Raw genomic sequence first — 9,349 nt, forward strand, 5'->3', positions numbered from 1 at the left:
TATGGGGGCAGTTCTACTCTGTACTTAAGGGTTGCTATCAGTCGAGGTGGACTCAACAACAATGAAGTTACATATATGTATGTGTTTATTTTTACAGATTTCATAGCTTGTTAACATTTTACATTATTAAACATACTCTAGAAAAGAAAAAAATTAAATACTACACTTAAATATTAAGAGAAAAAACTATTATTAAATCCTAGTTCCTGGGAATTTCCACCTGAAATACAATTGGATACATGTATTCAAAAGATAAAGTGCCTTTTTAAAAATTCTTGTGAATAAGTAATGCACTCACTTGATTCAAGAATCAATAAGTTTTTAAAAAATATTCAGTAAGTCTCACTCCCACCGCACTGCCACATGGCCACTGTTCTTGGTTTCTTGAGTACACCTCCAGTGTTTATTGTATACAAGCAAGCATGAGTATCTTATTTTCTCCCTTATTTACACAAAATATGTCATACCATAACGTGGTGCTGCACTTTGAATGTCTTAAGATCTTCCCATAACTAAGTAAAGAACTCTCTCATTCTTTACCGTTCTGGAGTATATTTAACTAGACCCCATCCTGATGGACGTTTAAGTTGTCTCCAGGCTTGTAGTATGCCACTTTAACTGAATGACTAACATTTGCTAAACACTTACTGTCAATGCTAAGCATTTTACATGTATTGTCTCCATCATCACAAAAACTCAATGTAATGGCTAATGTTATTTTACAAGTGGGGAAAAGAGGCTTAGGATAGTTAAGTACCTCGACCAAGGTCATATGATAATTAAGTGGACCTATTTAACCAACGGTGCCCTGTTGGTGCAGTGGTTGAGAGGTAGGGCTGCTAAACAAAAGGTGGGCAGTTTGAATCCACCAGCTGCTCCCTGAAAACCGTATGACCTATAGGTCAGAGTAGAACTGCTATGAGTCAGAATCAACTTAGGGGTAACAGGTTTGGTTTGTTTGTTTTTTAGCCAACACACATTTAAAAAAGAAAAAAAAGCCTGTTGCCATCGAGTCAATTCTGACTCACAGTAACCCTAAGGAATGAGTAGAACTGTGCTACAGGGTTTCCAAGGAGCGCCTGGTGGATTCGAATTGCTGACCTTTACGGTTAGCAGTGGTAGCTCTTATCTGCTATGCCAGCAGGGTTTCCATAACCAACACACATAGAGGAGAATTCTTTCCATAGAGAGTCAGAGTCAAGGCCAGCAACCTGCTACTATATACATACAAACATCTGTTTTTTATACAAAGTTTGAAAAACATTTGCTACATTGTTCCTATACATTTTGTTGTCCTTTTAAAGCTTTTTCATAATTCCTCAGATTTGTTTTCCAAGTATTTCATTAATTTAGCATCGCTCTGATTAACTTTTTAGAACCAGAAGAACTTTACGGGAATTCCCTAAACAAAGGGAATTCTCTAAGACCAATGTTCATAGTCAACTGAAACCACAGTTTAAAATCAACAACTACCCATTCCGCTATATAGTTCTGACAGTTGTTAGCTGACTCTCTGTGAAGGAGTCATCCCTCCTCAACAGTTTTAGGATATTAATAGGATCTTTTTTCTCCTCTTTATACTTCCCTTAAAACTTGTTAACTGACAGTGTCGATGGAGTACCCAAAAGTTAGGGAGACAATCCTGCTTTGAGGTTAGGGCAGATACACAAATATTACCTACCCACTTAGGGTAAAACATAAAAGAAGTACCATAAGAGAATTATAAGCTGTATTTTGGGAGTCAGTAATGTGAGGGGCTTTACTTGATTGATGGGTGGGGAAGTGGAAGTAGGAAAGACTTTGCAGAGAAGGAAAGCTGCCTTTTAATAAGGGACTAAGTGCTGACAAAAATTTGACAGACTCAGTAGCCATTAGAGAGTGTTTGAATTTGGAGACACTTCATTCAGGGAGTAGGGTAGGTTATAGATTAACTAGCGCACAGGATTAGTAATAGATTAAAGCTAAAAACAAGCAGAAAAATGCACAAGCAGAAAACATTTGACATGGAATTTCAGGGAAGCACAGATGTTGTTAAAGAGGAACAGCCCAGGACACCGAAGAAAAGGGAACCCAAAGGGCTCTACAAAGTGTTGTCTGGAAATCAACCACCAATTGGTTTAGGTAACACATTTGGTGAGAGGGGTTCCCGAATTCCTGGGTTGCACATAACGCCCTAAACTGATGGGGAAAACTTTGAGCCTTTTAAGAGAAACCTTGATTTGAATTACCCAGTACGATGCAGCTAACTTGTGAAACATGACACTAGTTTTCAGGTTGATCTTTTCCACAAATTCATTCTTCCAAGGCAGTTGCCTGGAAATAGGCAATTTTCTGAGTTGTGCAACCTTTGAAAATGAAATTGCTTTAGATAAAAATTGCCATAGGTAAAAAAAAAAAACAAAAAAAAACTTGCTTTTGAAAGAATGGACCTGAAAACTGGCACAATCTAATACAGAAAGAACAATTTTAAATTTCTGCACAATTTTCCTATCTTGCACATACTAGGTACTTGCTTATTTGTTGACTTATACTGTGTTTTTGGTTCCAGACAAGCACAGTTTATAAATGCATGATTGTTTTTTCAGTAAATTTTTTTTTTTCTAGCCAAATGCAAGGATTTCTTTTTTTCCACTGGGATGGATTGAGAGAAAGGGATGAAGAAATGGTAGTGATTTGACTACTTCTAGTCAAAATCTATTCCATTGATCTGTATGTCTAGCCTTATAATAGTACCACAGTGTTTTGATTACTGTAGCTTTATAGTACATTTTGGAATTGGGAAGTACAAGTCCTGTTACTTTGTTCTGCTTTTTCCAAGATTGTTTTGGGTATTTGGGGCCCTTTGCAATTGTATATGAATTTGAGGATCAGCTTTTCCATTTCTGCAAAAAAAAAAAAAAAAAAAAAAACGCTGTTGGAATTTTGATAGGGATTGCATTGAATCTATAGATCACTTTGGGTATTATTGACATCTTAACAATATTAAGTCTTCCAATCTGTCAACAAGGAATGTCTTTCCATTTATTTACCAGTTGCCATTGAGTGGACTCCAGCTCATGGACACCGCTTATGTATCAGAGTAGAACTGTACTCCGTAGGGTTTTCAATGGCCGATTTTTTTTTTTTTTCAGAAGTAATCTCTGTTTATTTAGGTCTTCCTTTAATTTCTTTCAGCAATGTTTTATAGTTTACAGTGTACAAGTTTTTCGTCATCTTGGATAAATTTATTCATGGGCGTTTTATTCTTTTAGATGCTATTATAAATGAAATTGTCTTAATTTCCCTTTCAGGTTATTTATTGCTGGTGTATAGAAACGTAACTGATTTTTACATTGATCTTGTACCCTTCACGTTTGCTGATTTGTATCTTAACTCTATTAGCTTTCTTGTGGATTCTTTGGAATTTTCTATATGTAGGATCATGTCATCTGCAAATAGACACAGGTTTTACTTCTTCCTTTCTGATTTGTATGACTTATTTCTTTTTCTTAACTTACTGCTTTGGCTAGAACTTCCAAGTACAATGAAAGTGATCCAGCAGTGACAAAAGTAGGTATCCTTGTCTTGTTCCTGATTTTAAGGGGATAGGTTTCAGTCTTTCACCATTGAGTATGATGTTAGCAGTGGGTTTTTCATAACGACCTTTATCGTGTTGATGAATTTCCCTTCTATTCTTAGTTGGCTGAGTGTTTTTATCATGAATGGGTGTTGTTGTTGTTGTTAGGTGCTGTCAAGTCGATTTCAACTCCTAGTGACCCTGTGTACAACAGAACGAAGCACTGTGCAGTCCTGCACCATCCTCAAAATCGCTATGCTTGAGCCCATCGTTGCAGCCACTGTGTCAATCCATCTCGTATGGGTGTTAGATTTTGTCAAATGTCTTTTCTGCATCAGTTGAGATGATCATGTGTTTTATTTTTTCTTTTGTTCTAGTAATGTGTTGTATCATATTGATTGCTTTTCTTACATTGAACCATTCTTGCATTCCTGGGATAAATCCAATTGGTCATGGTGTATAATCTTTTAATACGTTGTTGGATTCGATTTGCTAGCATCTTGTTGAAGATTTTGCATCTATATTCGTAAGGGACCCTCAGGTAGTTTTAATGTGTATCTAGCATTGAGTACATAGATTTGGTAAGCTGAGGAGTTTTTAACTCCTCTTTTGTTTTTATGAAGTGCTGACTGAGATCATCGCTAAGAGCAGGGACAGGTGAGGGGTTGGAATGTGAGGAGAATGAAGAAGGATTAGAAAGTCACTGTGGAGATCAAGAAGGTCAGACAACTAGGCAAATATAGAATTTCTGGACAGAATTGAGGGCCAGGTTGAGGTTAGAGAGCATGAATTTTTTTTTTTTTTTTTTTTTTCCTGCTGTGTTTGGCATCCAGATGCAGAGAAGGCTGAAATTTAAAGTTATATGGGGCTGGGTTTTTTCCAGACAGATGTCAGAGAAAGTCATGGGGCAAGGCGACTTAGGAAATTGGTGAAGGCATAGTTGAAGTAACAGTGTTGGTTGGATAGGACCTATGTGTCTTCTGTCAGAAACAGTTACATTGGTGTGTTTTGTGGAAGATTAAGAGACTGTGAGCCTTCTACACTGTGCTGAGCCAGGCTTTTCAAGGCCTTGTTTTAGTCCATTTTTATTTAGAACCTTAGTGTCTAATGCTTTTAACAAATCAACAAAGTAGCTGAGGTGGCCCTTAGATGGGGAGGGGGGAGGAGAAGAAATGCCTACCAGCTGACTTGCTTTCGCTAGACTCCTGACAAGATATTTTCATCTTTAACTCTTACGTCTCCCAGGATCAATCTAACCTCCCCAGATGCAGAGGTGTGCCCATAAACCAGGATGTTAAGACTGATGGTGGCACTAATTTCTGGCAAGGACTGTGGGAAATGGATGGTATGGGCTCTGTTGAATGTAGGCAATCAAAGGTGTTGGCAAGGGGCAGTTTAGGAGAGAGATTACTGGCATGTGGTAAAGCTTCAATAAATCTCAGCTATAATTAGTGTTTCTTCTTCAGTATTAGCTTGGGTTCTTTTAATCAGAATACACAGTTTATAGGGAAAGTTCTAACTCTTCACAAATGGTTTTCAGAGAAGATAACATACCCGGGTTAAAACTGTGGTCTTTATTGGTCTTTTTGGTTTATAAAACTACACATGGCAATAGTCATTGTAAAATGTTTGTGAGAAAATGTGTAGGGATAAAAATTTAAATCACCACTCAGAGATAATAACGATAATTAAGATTTGTGTATATTTCTGTTGTTCTTTTTTTTCCCCTTCATACTTGAGGGAAACCCTGGTGGCCTAGTGGTTAACCGCTACTACAGCTGCTAACCAAAAGGTTGACAGTTCAAATCCACCAGGTGCTCCTTGGAAACTCTATGGGGCAGTTCTACTCTGTTCTATAGGGTCACTATGAGTCGAAATCAACTTGACGACAACAGGTTTTTTTTTTTTTTTTTTTACACATTTAAGATCACAGTGAAGGCATGGTTTTATAGTTTCCATTTAACATTTAATGAGAACTTGCCCATTTAATAAAATGGTAAGTTTCATTAAATGAGCAAGTTCTCATAATACGTTGTTAATAATTTTAATGGATGCACCATATTGTTTCAATAGCTTTCAATTTTTTTTTATAAATGATACCATGACAAACATTTTGGCACAAATGTTTTTACATTTCCAATTATTTCCTTTGTATGGATTCATAGGGCAAAACATTGCTAAAGAAATGGGCAAACTGCGATAGCAGCATATAGCAGTATACAGCTCAAGTATAAATAAAAATCAAACCCATTGCGATCAAGTCAATTCCAACTAATAGTGACCCTATACAATACATAAGGAATTATTGTCTATATGAAAATAAAAAATTGCAAAAATTAGAAGCTTCTTGGTATTTAATAAGGAACTGCCATAAAATTCAAATACTCTTGCTACCTGGAAGTCCTTGAGGTAGACTTTTCTAATAATATTTATAAGACAGAATTTTAATCCAGGCACAAGAATGACAAAGTATTTAGGTTGGGGGAAAAAAAAAAATCATGAAGAACCTACTTGCAGGTCTCCTATCTGCCCTCATCTCCCTGACTTAGTATTGCAGCAGGACACAGCGCGGTGGCTTTAAGGAGCCTGCTGGTGTTGCCTAGACAGCAAAGTAGGCGGGGAGTCCCCACAGTGATTCAGATGCTCTTAATTTAAACTGACTTTAATGCCTCTGTTTTGCCAGCCAACCAGGGTTTTTTGTTTTGTTTTGTGTTTTGTAATTTTTATTGTGCTTTAAGTGAAAGTTTACAAATCAAGTCAGTCTCACACAAAAACTCATATACACCTTGCTACACACTCCCAATTACTCTCCTCCTAATGAGGCAGCCCGCTTTCTCCCTCCACTCTCTCTTTTCGTGTCCATTTTGCCAGCTTCTAACCCCCTCCACCCTCTCATCTCCCCTCCAGGCAGGAGACGCCAACATAGTCTCAAGGGTCCACCAGATCTAAGAAGCTCGCACCTCACCAGCATCCCTCTCCAACCCATTGTCCAGTCCAATCCATGTCTGAAGAGTTGGCTTCAGGAATGGTTCCTGTCCTGGGCCAACAGAAAGTCTGGGGGCCGTGACCACCGGGGTCCTTCTAGTCTCAGTCAGACCATTAAGTCTGATCTTTTTATGAGAATTCGGGGTCTGCATCCCACTGCTCTCCTGCTCCCTCAGGGGTTCTCTGTTGTGTTCCCTGTCAGGGCAGTCATCGGTTGTAGCCGGGCACCATCTAGGTCTTCTGGTCTCAGGATCATGTAGTCTCTGGTTCACGTGGCCCTTTCTGTCTCTTGGGCTTGGAATCGCCTTGCGTCCTTGGTGTTCTTCATTCTCCTTTGATCCAGGTAGGTTGAGACCAATTGATGCATTTCAGATGGCTGCTTGCTAGCATTTAAGACCGCAGACGCTACTCTTCAAAGTGGGAAGCAGAATGTTTCCTTAATAGATTTTATTATGCCAAATGACTTAGATGTCCCTTGAAACCATGGTCCCCAGACCCCTGCCCCTGCTACGCTGGCCTTCGAAGCATTCAGTTTATTCAGGAAACTGCTTTTGGTTTAGTCCAATTGTGCTGACCTCGCCTGTATTGTGAGCTGTCTTTCCCTTCACCTAAAGTGGTTCTTATCTACTGTCTAATTAGTGAATCCCCCTCTCCCACCCTCCTTCCCTCCCCCGTCTCATAACCACAAAAGAATGTTTTCTTCTCAGTTTAAACTATTTCTCAAGTTCTTATAATAGTGGTCTTATACAATATTTGCCCTTTTGCAACTGACTAATTTCACTCAGCATAATGCCTTCCAGGTTCAACCAGGGGTTTCTAAACTGATCTTCAGAGCGTTTTAGGTTCCCACTTCCTCGTATCATTGTAATTATAGGCTTTTGGGAATTTGAAGATTGAATCCAAAGGCTTGAAAAGTATTCATTTACTGTAGCGTATGGGTCGCTATGAGTCTGAATTGACTCTACAGCAATGGGTTTGGGTTTTTTTTTTTTTTTTTGGCTTTATGGATGCAAAAAAAAAAAAAAAAACAGTTGCCATCGAGTAGATTCCAACTCATAGGAACCCTATAAGACAGAGTAGAACTACCTCACAGTGTTTCCAAGACGCAGCTGGTGGATTTGAACTGTGGACCTTTTGGTTAGCAGCCATAACCCTTAACCACAGTGCCACTGATTTTAAGTCATGACAACATAGTGAAGTTGGACTTAAACATTCCTTGGGCCCTCAAAGTAATGAATGAGAAATGCATCATAATAGAACACAAGCTGTGTTACTATGTTTGTTCAGTCTAGTAAATGCTGACTGAGGAACTACTAGGAGACAGGTATTAGGAATATGAAAATGATTAAGATGTTTCTTCTTCTTGGGTAGCTCACATTCTAATAGCGAAGGCCCAATTTCCAAACGTTGCTGTAAATGTGACAATAGAGGTAGAAAGTGAGAATTTCGGAAGCCTTTAGTATACAGAAACGAAGGAAGGCTTTCTAGGAGAGTTGACGGCTGCAGTGTCTTGGAGAACTAGGAGTTCTGGGAGTGGCTGGAGGAAGCTGGCAGGGGAAAACTTCATCGAGGGCATGGAAAAGAGAACCAGCCCGGTTTGTTTTGGGAACTACTACTGCTTCAGTGAAGGACTTCTGGTGGTGCAGTGGTTAAGCACTCAGCTACTAACTGAAAGGTCAGTGGTTTGAACCCACCAGTGGCTCTGTGGGAGAAAGATGTGACATTCTGCTTCCATGAAGATTACAGCCTTGGAAACCTTATGGGGGCAGATCTACTCTATCCTATAGAGTCACTGTGTGTTGGAATTGACTTGTCAGTCATGGGTGTGGGTTTTGGAGTGCTTCAGTATGTCTTATGGGATATGCAAAGAGATGGCAAGAGATGGGATTGGAAAAGTAGGCTCGTCAGTTAATGCCTGGCTCTGTGAGGTCTGCAAAGTGCTTACATTTTATTTAGCAGATAATTGGGGGGAGACAGTGAACGATGATTTTTAAGCAGAGTTGGTGATATGGTCAGATCTACCTTTCAGTGTAATCTCACACACAGGACAAGACTGGAAGACACTAGAGAACTGGATATTGCCTACATTGAGAGAAGGAGTCCGTCCCTGGGTGGCAAAACGGTTAAGTGCTGAACAACTCGCTGAAAGGTTGGTAGTTCAAACCACCCAGAGGCACCTCAGAAAACAGGTCTGGTAAATCTGCTTCCAAAAGGTCACAGCCTTGAAAACCCTATGAAGTTTTACTCCGCACACAGGGTTGCTATGAGTCAGAATCAACTTCACGGCAACTAAGAACAGCAACAGATTGAGAGAGGTGAGGGCCTCCCAAGGGCAAAGAGGGTATTCAGAGGTGAAAGCAACACGATATAGTGGCTGCCTGGAAATGAAGGGTAAATAGAGAAGGCTTCCCAGAGAGGTAATTTGAAGCTTAAAGTCAAAAATAATGTGTTGAAGGGCATTGAAAAGCAGAAGAGTTGAGGGGCTTGGGGAAGAGGATGGCTTAGGAGGTGTTCTCTGTCCAGGGGAGGATTATCCAATAAGCAAGGTAAGCATGGGCTTACCTGTGTTTACTTATTAACTTCTCAGTAAGTAAGCACAAATTGTTCACTACAGATTACCTTGCTTACTGGGTCATCCGCCCCTGTCATGGATTATAAATTTGAAAAGAGGCTTTGATTCTATAGGAAGGTGCTGTGGGATTGGAAGAGAGACAATTATTAGCCATACCAAGCACAATCTTTGATGTGGTGAAAAAATGTGAAATTATTCACTACAGCTGATCTGAAAGCCTACTGGATAATCCACCC

Source organism: Elephas maximus, chromosome 4 (genome assembly GCF_024166365.1).
Source record: "Elephas maximus indicus isolate mEleMax1 chromosome 4, mEleMax1 primary haplotype, whole genome shotgun sequence".
NCBI lineage: Eukaryota > Metazoa > Chordata > Mammalia > Proboscidea > Elephantidae > Elephas > Elephas maximus.